Here is a 14,338-nt window from a genome sequence, read left to right as displayed (position 1 = left end):
GGGTTAAAGGAGTAACAGCAGCCTATTTCTGCCCTGATACCTTGAACAAGTCATCCCTGGTATTTGCTGAAACAACGAGGGTTACTGTCCAGCACCTACTCAACCTACAACTTACTCAGAAATGTTCTAATGACTCCTCTAGGCAAACGCACCAGTACAGCCAGTGCTGAAAGACATGTCACTCCAAATATTAATCCAAACCAAAAGGTCCTTTTTTACTCTCCATAAAATACAAAATCATATTCCAAACTACAAGGACTTTACTGGGATTTTAATTTTTTTAATGCAACACATTTCCATTAAATTAGCTGCTAGTGAATTATAGAAAAGGAAAACAGGACTGTGGGTTTTTCCTCATTCCTCATTCAGTCATTCATTTTGTTTTTCCACTTTTCAACCCTCTATTTCAGCCTTCCTGCTAGAAAAGCCTAGGTCAGAAATTCTGCCTTTGAGGGCCCAGAGCACAAGGAAAGAACCTATGGCCTGTGACCTGAGCAGCAGCCTGCAGGGAAAAGAGAGGCCAAGGAAATGTAGCAGAAAAGTGAGTTAGGAAGGCGTCCTTAGAGTTCTCTTAGAAGCTAAAGTGCTTGGAAATTGAATGTCAAAGCCCAACCAGGTTTTTCTTCCCCAAGGGCACTTTTTCTCATCTGGAGAAATATTAAGTTCATTTCGACACTGCTCTCCTGGAATTCACAATTGGTATCAGTTCAGGGAGCAGAAGGACAAGTCTCCCCAGCACCCCCAACCCTTGTCCCATCCCCTGGCAGGATTCACTGTGCTCTGGTCCTCCCAGCACAGGCTCCCACACCAACCTCAGTCCTCAAGGCACCTCTACCTCCATCCTGGATAGCCATGCTTGGTAGTTTCCTTGGCGGGATTAGAGGATTCTGATCATCAAGAACCTTGTCTCCTTCATCTGGAATCCTCCCAGAGTTTGGAAAGCTGTGAAGTCAAGAAGAGCTAATTTAAACTCTGGCACTTACATACAATAGGTAGGTAATTCACTGACCTAGGTTGCTTAATCCCTCAAGGATTTCATGTCCTGACCAGTGCAAGGAGAGGTAGAAATACATGTCCACCCAAGCTGCTCTGATCACTAAAAGAAAAATTAGAATAACTCACATTGTTTTGAAGGACTGCTATGTGCTAGGCACTGGTCTGAGTTACTTGTATGCATTACTTCCTTTAAACTTTATAACAGACCATAAGGTAAATTTTAGTATGAATTCCATTTTATAGGTATGGAAATCAAGCTTTAGAGAAGCAGAATAATTTGCCTATAGTGCTTAGCCTAAAAGATACATAAGAATCATAACAAGAGCTATGCTTTGGTACACTGATCGTATGCTAGAGATGAACTAAATATTTTACTTGTATTATTTCACATTTTCCCATTTTTTCAACTGAAGAACTGGATCTTAAAAAGATGAAGTCGCCTGCTATACTTACTCAATCATTATGTAACAGAGCAGAGATGTCACCCCAGGCCTTTGGGTCAGAGTCTTTGAACTTAACCATTACTCACTCCCTAGAGATGACAGTTTCACCACATAGTAGCTCCTTAATATATTTTGTTAAATCAAATTGATGCTATGAGGAGTTTGCCATTCAACTATATTAGACTTCTTATGAAGAGAGTATAGGTTTCAAGTCTTATGCATAGTGCATTTGATTTTCTTTCTAATTTCTTCATGGATTCTGCATTATTCAACCTCAAATGCTGAGCTCTTGAAATGAGGCCAGGTCACCCCCTCCTTAATTTGGGAACCCAAATGCACAACCAGCAGGCTCTTGAGCTGCCAAAATTGATAGCCCCATTTTTGCGAATGGATGCTGCCCACCAAGGAAAGGCAAAACTACAACCTGCCAAATTAATGGATGTGTTGATATGGGGTCTTAGGGATTGCAGTGCAGCAGACACAGAGTTCAGTCAAATTGAAAGTGTGCTCCAAGTTGTAGGCAAGAGACGGGGGGTTTTATTTTTTATTTTTTTATTTTTATTTTTTTGAGACAGGGGGTTTTAAAGCAGAAACCACAGGCTTACCCAAATTTTTTTGAATGAATTATGCTTGGTGCTGGTGAGTTTAAGCTGAACATCTATACATGATTGGCTATTGAACTAACAGGGTTTGCTAAAGTTCCTTTCGGTTTTGGATGTGCATAGTCTGATTTGCCTTATGGCCTTCCGACTCCATCTTAAAATGATTCTGATAGCCATGCTTACACTATTTTGAATCTTCTTTCATGATACAAAGCACTTTGTCAGGCTTCATTGACCAAACAGTGATAGTAATATAAGCAACTCGTGAGAAAGGGTTGATTAAGTGTGAATCCATCAATGTGATGCAACATCCTGCATCCATGAAGCAGTAATTCTGAAGACCAGAGAGAAGTGTAGGACCATGCCTAGAATGTTTTACCATATGACATTAACTCATAAAATACAACATAATGTGTGCCCTATGATGGCATTTTTTACAGTAAAAATATATGTGAAAATTAAAAGTTAATAGAAAAGGAGCACTTGGTTGGCTCAGTCAGGTAAGTGTCTGACTCTTGATTTCAGCTCAGGTCATGATCTTAGGGTCATGAGATTGAGCCCCATGTCAGGCTCCATACTCAGGGTGGAGTCTACTTGTCCCTCTCCTTCCCCCTCTACTCTTCCCTCATCAACTTCCCTCCCCACTGCTTCCATGCACTCTTTCTCTCTCAAATAAATAAATAAACAAAATTTCTAAAAAGTTAATATAAAAGGAATTAAATGTTATGTTATGATGGTTCAACTCTGAGTGGTGTTTTATAGATTTATGGACGATTCTATTGTTTTGATGGTAAAACATCAAAACTGAACGTCAGAATACACTGTGGACAACTGCTCTAAGAAAAGTGCCATAGAACAGGCAATAACTTTTCACAAATATTTATTTTTGTTATTATTTCCCTGTCACATACATGAACAAGGGAGACTAACAAAGAAAATTAACCTGTATAGTAATCACTTGCTTTGTGGTTCACAAGACATGTCTACATGCTACTTTTTATCTAATACTTAAGTAAGACAGGGATATCCTATATGTCTTCCAAACCCTATTTTCTTTCCAAGTGAAGTACAGAATATTCAGGAACCTCTTGCTCACCGGGACATGGAGGTGAAATAAAGGGTCTGTGATTGAACCAGGATTTTCACAGCTAGTCCAGGATTTTTTTCCCTGCACCAAGTGTTTTTTATCCTCCTATGGTTATAAATGGCAGTCTGTGCACTTGGGGAGTATACAGTTGACATACTGATTCTCTCGAAGGTTTTAGGAAATGTGCTTCATGTTTTACTTTAGATACTGTCAGTTTTGGTTAGAGATGTGAATGTTACAAGACTGAAAGAAAGATGCCATCAGAAACTGGGAGCCATTTGAAGCAGAAAGGATTTCCTTATTCATGGAGGCCTTTTCACTGAAACCACTTCTGCATCGGTCCCAGGAGAGCTTAAAGAGGGCACCCAGTTGTGCACTTTCCTTTCTTTCTCCTAAGCACACATTTGCACATTTATCACCATCCCATGTTCCTTTAAGCCTTGTGCCACTGCTTCCAGTTTCTTCTCCTGTTCTCTCAGCCTCATGTGTCTGATTTCGTAGGGGGGAGGAGGGTTATCTCTGTGCTCCCTCTCGGGTTGACTCAGAGCTACAGCCCTGATGGCTCTGCAAAATTGATGGTTTAACTCCTGTGTCAGAGAGCAGGACCGGGGAAGAACATCTGGGAAATCATTAATTTACACAATCCTGTTCAACGGCCAAGGTATCACATCTTTACTGTCTGTGCACCTCTGGCCCCCAGCACCACGGTGCCACACGGGCATAAAGGGGACACCTGCTCTTGCGCAGAGCCCTAAGGCAGACAACACTGAGAGGGAGATTCTCTGCTTAAAGTCTTCAAGGTCTCACTGCGAGTCAAAGACCAGCAGTGCTTGGTACATGCCTCTCCCCACCAGTCCTATCCCATGAGAAGGAGGCGGGGTGTGAGCATGTGAGTGAGTGTGTGTGTATGTGTATGTGTGTGTGTGTGTGTGTGTGAATAATTCCAGGAAGTCAAGTCCAGGCCTTTTGAAATGTATCAAAAATCTATGTCCACACTAACCCAGGATCTAATTTCCTGCCCCAGCTTCTCTGTTTAATAAAGTAAGAAGCTGCCTATCTCACAGCACTTTTCCCTTTATTCAAGTTAAGCCTTCCCTCCTGCCTTGGTTGTAGGTCATGATCTTGGCTGCTCCCTGCAGATTGAAAAGGTTGACTCCTAGATCTATACGTGACCAGCTTAATTCTAGAGAGACTGTCTGAAGTACTTCACGGTGGTTTAGTTTCCACGTCATTTATCACTGACATCGTCTCATGCATGAAAGTGCAAGGAGATTTAAGGAGCTGGCATTTGCTCACAAGGTCTCCTTTAGTGGAACGGAGCCTAACACGCTACTTAACTTGCTCTGCCACTGAAACATAACTCTTCTCTCCCCACACTTCCGTCTTGGACAGAATAGCACAAGCCCTTACCAAGTGGGGAGCTTTTCTCTGGAACTCTTAAGTCCTATTGTACTGAAATGTGCATGATACCTACGGGGTTAGGTCACAACCCATCTTTGCAGTCCAAATCCCAGGCCTCAAAAACAGCCAGAAAGAGCCTGGTGTTGCAGGAACAAGTCACCTGAATGACCAAGAAATCCTCTGACACCACATAGAAGGCAAATCAAGAAAACACCACTTTTCTGAGTTTGAAGAGAACTGGGTTTTACGACTTATTTGGATTTGTTTTTCCAATTTATTTTCATGCTTGCAAGCCACCACTTCTTTTTACTCTATTAAAACTTTAAAAAAATTAAAACCAAAGATGAAATTTTTACATGTCTATAGCTGGTTTTACTGGATTCCTCATTCTAGAAGTAAGATTTCTAGTTTTGCAAAAATAAGCCCCAGGAAGCCGGTATTTTATGGTAAGAGTCAATATTCAGGATCATACAAGTATAGGAAGTCCTACAAACTAAGTTTCCAAAATTGGAAATCATACTGAATCAACATTTTCTCCCAAAATGCAGATAACATATTCTGAAATATTAACATTCTGCTCAGTCAACAGAATGTCCTCCTGTAGGTTCTGTATACCTCCTTCTGGAGTTTGGAAGACCTGGTGCAGTTCTGCCTTGATATAAAGCATTCTGAGCACAAGCCCCAACACAAACACACACACACACACACACACACACACACACACACAGTTCCTAAATCAGAAAGCAGATCAAATAGAGCAGTTTTTTACCTTATTCTTCCACATACCACCATTTTACACACATACACACGCACATACATGCACACAAAGTTTCTGATATATGGTCCTATATTGCCTCAATTAAGGAGATTTATTTATTTGAACATCAGTGTCCTCTGAAATTATGATTAGCCCCTGAGAGAGAGCAACTCTCTGGAAGGACGTGTATTAAACTGGTAAGACTTGTGTTTATACACTAGAGATAAAGCTTCTGGGACATTTATATGATATCAGACATACTAAATTATTTTTAAGCTTTCTGACAATAATAATTGAAGATACATGTCATTTTATCTATTTGTTTCTAAACCACAGAAAAGAATTAATGAGTTATTTACCCATGTACATTTGACTTTCTCTCTGTTTCACTGTGGATCTGCTCATTCATTTCTTATCTGCATAAACGTATAGCCTGTCCTTTTTTTTTTTTTCAAACCAGGGCCAACTTGTAGGCTAAATAGGCTGCAATTTTTTTAGTTAATTGTAAGTTTTTAGAAAGTGCCAGTGTCTTTTAATGCCTCTTCTCTAGGTTGGAATTAATGATAAAGTTCCATGATTCAGGAAAATTCTTTTGAGTGAAGAAAGTCCCCTTGCTAAAGTAGAAATTCTCTTGGAAGGTAATAGGAAGTCATTATCTAACATTTACCCCTCTGAGAAAATTAGTATAATATCCTTTATTATATGACAGATATTATATGGACCAAGTAGCAAAGGGAAAAAATGGGTCTGAAATGTGGGCATTACATGAAGAGTCTTAATTACCCAACAGGGCAACAGTCCCTCAGGAGAAACAGGTAGAGAAAAGGAAAGGTAGAATGATGCCAAAAATCAGATTCTCTTCTTTGCTCGTTGGCCATATTTCAAACCTGCTAACCATGAGTCAGGTCAGAAAAGGAGAGTTCTCCTATGGATAACTGTGATACAGCCAAAGAAAAAAATGTACCAGATAGCATTAAACAGACAAGGAATACTTTATTTAAGACTATTGCAATAGGATGATATGCCTGGGTGGCTCAGCAGTTGAGCGTCTGCCTTCAGTTCAAGGTGTGATGGGTCCTGGGATCTAGTCTCACATCGGGCTCCCTGCGAGGAGCCTGCCTCTCCCTCTGTCTATGTCTCTGCCTCTCTCTCTGTGTCTCTCATGAATAAAAAAACAAAATCTTAAAAAAAAAAAAAAAAAGACTGTTGCAATAGGAGAGAGAGATTCAAGTCCACTTAAAATTCTTTGGTGTTAAACAATAGGAAGTTTTTAAGCTCTGGGGTGAGCTGGGAGAAAAGTACTGGAGGACATTAGGGAAGAGATTGGTCAATGTGATTAAGTAATCTGTATTTGCTAATTGTACCTTATCAGAATTAGAATCCTACTTTCCTTCAGAGACTGGAAGATAAGGGTGCTATCTTTCTTAATAATTACATTTCAAAGGGATGGCGTCCAGGTCCTTGAGACATTCCTGGGTGGTAAAACTGGCAAAAGGCTGGGAGAAGACTTATATCTTAAAGGAGCAGAGAAAGAATTCACAACTATAAGTTTTCTAAAATATGTGCTCCAAGAAAAGAGAGACCGGGGGCCAGTCTAACGTTTAGTCAAGATAAAGAGAATGTTAGGGCCATCTTGATCAATCTATAGTGATATTGAGAAACGTACAATGAGCACTCGGTAAGTTCTATGTTCTTCACATGCACTTCCTCATTTCATTGTGATGTGTTATGTTCTTCATTTACAGATGAGGAAACTGAAACACAAAGAGAGGCTAGGTTACCTGCCTATGGTTACATAGTGCCAATCCATCTGGTTTTGGAGTCTACAACCTTAGCATGCCAGTATGGTAGGTAGGCAACCCTTGCACCTCAATGTCTGAGCTTAAGATAAATCCTGTGGTAAATGTACCCTACAGTGAATCACAACAGATAACACATCTTGGCAGGTCCCTCCTCTTGCATGCAGGGAGAATTGAGACATCTTCCAGACAATAGAATATGTCAAAGATGATGGGATAGTCCCCCATGATTATGTTATATTACAGAAGATGGATACTTAGCAACCTAGACTGAGAGATTCTCCTAAGGGGTTTGAAGAAGTGATCTGCCATGTTATGAGAATGCCTAAGAGAAAGCCACTTGGAAAGGACCTGAGCATAGCCCCCAGGTGACAGCCCACAAGAGAAGGGGACCTTAGTCCAAATTCTGATCTAAATTCTGCCAACAACCACATGAGCTTGGAAGTGAACTCTGAGCTTCAGATAAGACATAGCCTGGCTAACACCTTGACTACAGTCCTGGGAGACCATGAGTGGAGGACCCAGCTAAGTCTTGCCCAGACTCCTGACTCATGCTATAACTTATTGAGTTTGAGGTACTTTGTTGACAGACCTGTTGTTTTGGTGAGTGCTCTGGCTATCATTTACTGAAATAGCCTCCTAGAACTTCTAGGAGTTCTTTCTGCTTCTAGTTTGCGCTCTTCAAAATATGCCTGCCATGGTCATCTTTTGAAAATGTATTATCTTAATATGTAATTCTTCAATGTCAAATGTGGTATTAGCAACTAAAACTTATAGGATAAAGCCCAAACTCACTAAATATTATAAAAAGCTCTCCCAGATTGGTTCCAAATTACTCTATGTTTCCCAATTTCTTGCCACCCCTCCATAGATTATTCATTCATCCATTTTTTTCAACCTATAGTTACCTAATGCCTTTTACCAGAAATTGTTCTGGCACTCCATGTATGAAACCTAAATGATAACATTTCTTCCAAAATAGACCTCTAATATAGTTGAAGAGTCAGACAGTTTAATCAACTATCACAGTGAAGTAGAGAAGCTGAAAGGACTCCATTTGAGAAAGTCTCCATCTCTGCTCTTTTTTCTGTGAGGCCCCATTTATTTATGTTCTGTATTTTGCTTCTGAATAAGCCAAAGAAGCTATGTTCATCATTCTCTGTGTTTTGTCCTAGGCCCCAAACACCTAATGACATCCAAGAAGAGCCAGATCCTAAACATGTTCCATTAGCTTCAAACAAACTTCAACTGATGCTGGCATCAACATCCCCTACCCTTGGTAATTTATGGAATAACACCTCTTGTTCATCTGATGCTTGTCTTTGACTGGACCCTCCTCTAGATTCCTAAAGGAACATGTATCCCAGACCCCTTTCCAATAAAAACCTTAGCCCCAAGCAACAATAAGACTCATTCTCATTTCTTTCCGAGTCACGCAGACACTCCATCTGCTACTCTCTACCTGTCACTTACATTATTCAATAAACACTGTTTCCACTTTCTCTGGCTCAAAGTTGATTTCTACCTTGGATGAAGTCAAGGACCCTCTTGGCTGGTCCTGTGGGACATTCCCCAGGGCTCTCAGACTCAACCTGCCTGCATCAACAATTCAACACAAAATTCTCTGGCTTGAAGAAGTCAAATGGTATTGTTCCAATTCCACCACTTACTATCTGAGAATTGGGTAAGTTAACTTTTATCTCTGAACTTCAGTGTTTTCACTTGTAAATATTGGAAATAACACCTAAAATCTCAGAGCATCACTGAGAGGGATTAAACTAGGTGATACAAGTAAACTGATTAGCATAATGCAGAATATAGAATGAAAATCTAATAAGCACTTGCTAAAGCATTTGTTAAATTTTTATATTTGTTTTTTGTTTGTATTTGTTGACACTTTTATACTTCACATGAAGGGGGTAGGACAAAGATTACAGAGGGATGGCCAGGCAGACTGCTTGTGGGGGTAAGCACTAGGGTGAGCATGGAAGGAGGACAGGATTCAGAAACATGGAAAGTTTCCTGGTAGGCTAACATGTGTAAAGACACAGATGCCTGAAACAGCAGGATGTTTCAGACACAGTAGTTGGGCTTGTCTGAGAAAAGGTGTATGTGGGAGAATTAATTTAAAGTAACTCTCATTTATTTCCCCAGTACCCATATTTATTCTTCCACAAACTGAAAAGAAGAAAAAAATCATCTGGGACTTACTATATGACAGACATCATTCTAACCAGCCTCTCATACCACTTTGGAACATATAAAAGTATTAGCAGACACAGTATTTCCTATAAGCATCTTGAAGTCCTGCTGGGGAGAAAAACAAGTATTTAAATGAATAAAATAAAGACTACTAATGTGTATATTTAAAAATGCTCATTTTATTTTATTTAAAATTTTATTTATTCATGAAAGACACAGAGAGAGACAGAGAGAGGCAGAGACACAGGCAGAGGGAGAAGCAGACTCCATGCAGGGAGCCCGATGTGGGAGTCAATCCCAGGTCTCCAGGATCACGCCCTGGGCCAAAGCCAACGTTAAACTGCTGAGCCACCTGGGCTGCCCCAAAGTGCTCATTTTAGAATACAGATAATTCATTCAAAAGACCCAAGGTGACTCTCTTTATGTATATATGTTTTTCCAAAACATACTTTTTTTTCCTTCTTAAATTTTTTTTGTTAAAGTTTGATTTGCCAACATATAGTATAACACCCAGCTGATCCCATCAAGTGCCCTCCTCAGTGCCCGTCACCCAGTCACCCCATCCCCCCTCCTACCTCCCCTTCCACTACCCTTTGTTCGTTTCCCAGAGTTAGGAGTCTCTCATGCCAAAAAATACTTCTAAATGTATGTAGCTTTGGCACAAAATTTCCTCATTGTATCATTTAACACATATTGCTTGACTGCCTACTAAATGTGGTGTACTATTCCTAGGCCTTTGGTATAAAAACAGACGTGATCCCAGTCCCAGTGAAACTTAAGTTGTAGCAAAAGCAGACAAACAATACATAATATATTTGACAAAAAATGTATAACATGGTTGTATATAATATGATGGTAAGTGATAGGGGACAGAAACACATAGATCAGAGAAGGGGGCCTCGGGGTAGGGGCTACAGGACTACATAGGGGAGGCAAGGTGACCCTTAGGGAAAGACTACAAGTGGGGAAAACCTGAAAGATGGGATAAGAGCTTTCCAGGCAGGGGAAACAGTGTGGGGAAAGGCCATGAGGCAGGAGTGTGCCTGGCATGCTTAGGAAATGCCAGAGAGGACAGTAGGGTTGAAACATGATTAGGGCAGGAAAGCAGAGAGAAGGTAAGAGAATCAGATCCTGCAGGGACCTCTGGCCCACTCTGAAACTGAGACCTGCTGTAGGGATTTGAGCAGAGAACTATCACAATTCAACCAGTGTTTTTGTTTTGTTTTAAGATTTTATTTATTTATTCATGAGAGACAGAGAGAGAGAGAGAGGCAGAGACACAGGCAGAGAGAGAAGCAGGCTCCATGCAGGGAGCCTGACGTGGGACTTGATCCCAGGTCTCCAGGATCACACCCTGGGCTGCAGGCGGCACTAAACTACTATGCCACCAGGGCTGCCCTCAACCAGTGTTTTACATTTTTCTTACGGAGAACTATAGAAGGATGCCCTCTACATGCCAGTGAGAAACTGGTGACATGCTGTACGATGATCCCAAGAGAAAAACTTCCAACACTTCATCATTAAGCATTAGTTTCTTGTAGATATCTGAAAGCTAACAATCTAACACTAGAGTCTATTGTAATTTTTAACAATAAATTCTATTCCTAATTTCCTAAGTTATTTTTAAAACCATGTGTAAAGTCGGTAATATGCTTCCTGTGAGTCGATATGATTTTTGTCTTTAATTTGAATGGTAATGAATTACATGCACTGATTTTCTAATATTAAAATAATTTTGCATGCCTAGGGTAAATTCTCATGGTTTCTTTCTTTGATGCTTGGTGACTTTTGACTGTGTAGCATGCTTTTTCGTTAAACAAGATTTATTTGCAGTAATTATTCCAGTCATATTGTAAGGGTAGTTTTATCATAAGAAATTGCATTGGTTTGCCAATAAGTGATACTTTCAAGTTTCTGGTTTTCTTTTCTTTTTTTTTCTTTTCTTTCTTTTCTTTTCTTTTCTTTTCTTTTTTTTCTTTTCTTTTCTCTTCTTTCTTTTTATTCTTTCCTTTTTTTTCCTTTCTTTTTTTGCTATTAATATAGTTTCTAATATGAAGACGGCCTCAAATTATTGATAAAATCTATTTTGTCATAATCTGTCATTGCTTAGAACACCACTGAATTCTATTACTCGGCATTCATTTCAGATCTTTGGACTTGTAACCAAAAGTGTAATTGGCCCATTTTTTGTCTTATACTGGCCTTTTTTTGTATAGGTATAAAAGTTATAAAAGTCTCATAGAATAAGTTGGATGATTTTCTTTATTATTTTCTGAAGTAATTTATATATGATAGGGACTTTTAAAATTGAGTTCTTTACCATTTCTTTGTTTTCTTTTTTCTTTTTCCTGATTTCTATTGGGCAAAGATTTTTATCGACTATTTATCTCTACTGATTTGAAGCTATAAATTATGTTCTTAATATTCAAATACATTATTAGAAAAATGTGGAGCTAAATTTGGGTAAAGTCTAAAGTTATTCAATGTTTTCTCCAATGCAAAACTTGTCAAAAATCTTAGCATGCCTTAAACAATGCATAGCACCACCATTATGTTATTGCTTTTGGTATGTTTAGTTTTACCTATATAAACATCAAAAATGCTCTTTAATTTACAGATATATTTTCATTTCTTCTGTGCTCACTTTTATCCTCTTGCCCATGCTCTGAGTTCCCATCACCACTATCTACACTGCATATTGTAATAAATCTTGTAGTATTATTCTATAACTGGTCAACAGTCTTTGTATGACTAATAAATGCCTTTTTCTTACCTCTGCAAAGGAATGAAGATTTAGCTGAGTATAAAATTCTAGGCTAACAGTAAGTCTCCCTCAGGGTTTTGAATAGATGATTCTCTTGTCTTTTGGACTTTCTTCTGGGTGATAAATCTGTTCTCAGTCATAATACACTTCATGTGCAGATAACTTGTTTTTTCTCTCTAGACACTAATGTTTAAGATTTTTCTTCTTTCTCTTTTAATGTTTTACAATCTAATTTCTCTGTATTAAATTGTGGATTTGTTTTTGTTTTTCTTGCATGCCATTTGTTGTGTATTTTTTGTTGTGTATTCCCTAAGAACTCTCACCTATTATGTCTTTATATATTATTCTCCACCACTCTATCCCTCTTTTATTCCAGAATTTCTGTCAAACCTATGGTGGGGCTTGCCAATCTACACTCATTCCCTTAATGATTTTCCAGTTTTAACTATTTTTCCCATCACTACTGGATTCTGGGTGATTTCTTCCAGTATCATCTTCAAATAACTTTTTCCTTTGGGTCCATTCCATGTTTCATGCAATCTATTAAGTTATTTAATACCAATATTTATAAATCCTAAGATTTTAATCTGGCCCTTTTACCTTTTTTCAAATTGTCTTTTGTCATCATTTCTCATTGTTTTCAACAGCTAGTATCCAATTTTGTATCTTTTGATGTCCTAAATGTATTTGCATTGTTTTAAATAACAAAATTTATTTCACAGGAATGGACTGATATTAGAATGACTAGTTTTGTTATCCTGCCTTCCTTCTGAACATTTGGCTTCTTCATGCAGTGAAGAGTTGTATTTCAGCCTCATTTGAGGTGCAGAGACCCTTTCTCTCTGTATTCAGTCTTCTCAGTGCAAAAAGTCAGACTCAGCCACATGCCAGTCTCCAGAACCAGGTTTTAAATGGGATGTGATTCTTGAGAGTATTACAGATTCAGCTTATGGCTTTACTGCTTTCCTGTCATGAGGTTCCCTCTTTTTCCCTCCTACCTCTCTAGCCCACATCTTCCTTTAAAGCCACGGATCAAGCAGATCTTCTGCAAAAGATTTTCTCAGCTTCCTTTTACTGGCTGTGAAGAAGACATTGAGCCTACTTCCTGTCTCCCATCAACTAAGGAACACTTTTCTTCATTTATCTCTCTGAGCTGAACTTCTGTCTATCCCTTCTTGCTTTTTCATCAGCTAGGAATACTATGGCCTCTAGCAATGACAGGGTAGCTTGTAGAGGCTGGTGCTCTGGTCAAGAACAATTGGGGATAAACAGACACAACCTTGGACTTGAGGAGAAAAGAAGGCACATTGAAGTGAGCACAATTTTCCGTAAGCCATGTTTACCCTTAGGGATTTGCCTATTCTTGGCACAGGAGGTGAAGCTGAGATGCTTGGCAGAGCCTCACTGCTACAAGACAGAAAACTAGCAAAGATATTTAATACCTTGTGAGGCTGAGGATTTTTTTTTTTTCAATATGGAGTTTTGCAGCTGCCAAGACAGTCAAGTCTGGAGGAAAATTCTATGAGAGAAGAGAGGTAGTGGCTTACTAGCTTGATATCCAGTGGTTTAGACCCAGGTTTCTCATCCTCCGCAGTACTGACATGTCAGGCCAGATAATTCTCTATCACGAGGGTTGTCCTATAGGACATATAGAATGTTTAGCAGAATCCTTGGCCTCTACCCACTAGATGTCAGTAGTAATCTGCCCCCTACCCCCAGAGTTGTTAAAAACAAAAATATCTTTAGATATTGTCCATTGTCTCCTGAGAAGAAAAATCGCCCTGATTGAGAACCACTAGATTAGACTCTTGAAGCATTTGCCAAATCTTTAAGGTGGGAAGAGTGAGAGACTAAGAAACCAAGCAGAAAAATACCTGCATAACAGAGCAGAATGTTCAAGTCATGAGGTACTGAGAAGATAAACACTAGAGCTCCCCAGGGAGCAGTGATCCTGGCAAACTATCCAGGCTCTAAATTGGTGCCTCTGGAGATCTGTGTCTAAGGACTAAAATGATCTATTCTAGTCTAAGCCTGATGTCAGTGGCAACTCAGCCCTTAATGAGCTTAGGCTATGATTATCTTTAATCTCCTTTTATTATAGCTATCTACTAGAAAACAAAGAGAATGGTCCCCAGAGGAAGACAATGTCAGCCAGAAGCTATAACATTTTTACACAATGTCTTACATTCAATCAAAACTTTCCATGCATAAAGGAAGGACCCATGGAAAATCATACAGATTATAAAATGGATCCATAGGCAACCTAGGTTATGATGTTATCAAATAT

At 39.2% G+C, this 14,338-nt stretch overlaps 1 long non-coding RNA gene across 1 annotated transcript in view; it reads right to left on the bottom strand.

Moving 5' to 3' along the window:
* Positions 1 to 14,338, bottom strand: part of LOC144281154 (uncharacterized) — a 164,473-nt gene that overhangs the window by 74,139 nt on the left and 75,996 nt on the right. Inside the window, exon 2 of the long non-coding RNA XR_013349600.1 lies at positions 813 to 942. This is a non-coding gene — a long non-coding RNA (uncharacterized LOC144281154). The remainder of the gene's footprint in view (positions 1 to 812; positions 943 to 14,338) is intronic.

This window comes from Canis aureus, chromosome 12, assembly GCF_053574225.1.
Source record: "Canis aureus isolate CA01 chromosome 12, VMU_Caureus_v.1.0, whole genome shotgun sequence".
Lineage (NCBI taxonomy): Eukaryota > Metazoa > Chordata > Mammalia > Carnivora > Canidae > Canis > Canis aureus.
Note: the sequence above shows the minus strand (reverse complement) of the source record. Positions and strands in the feature narration are given on the sequence as shown.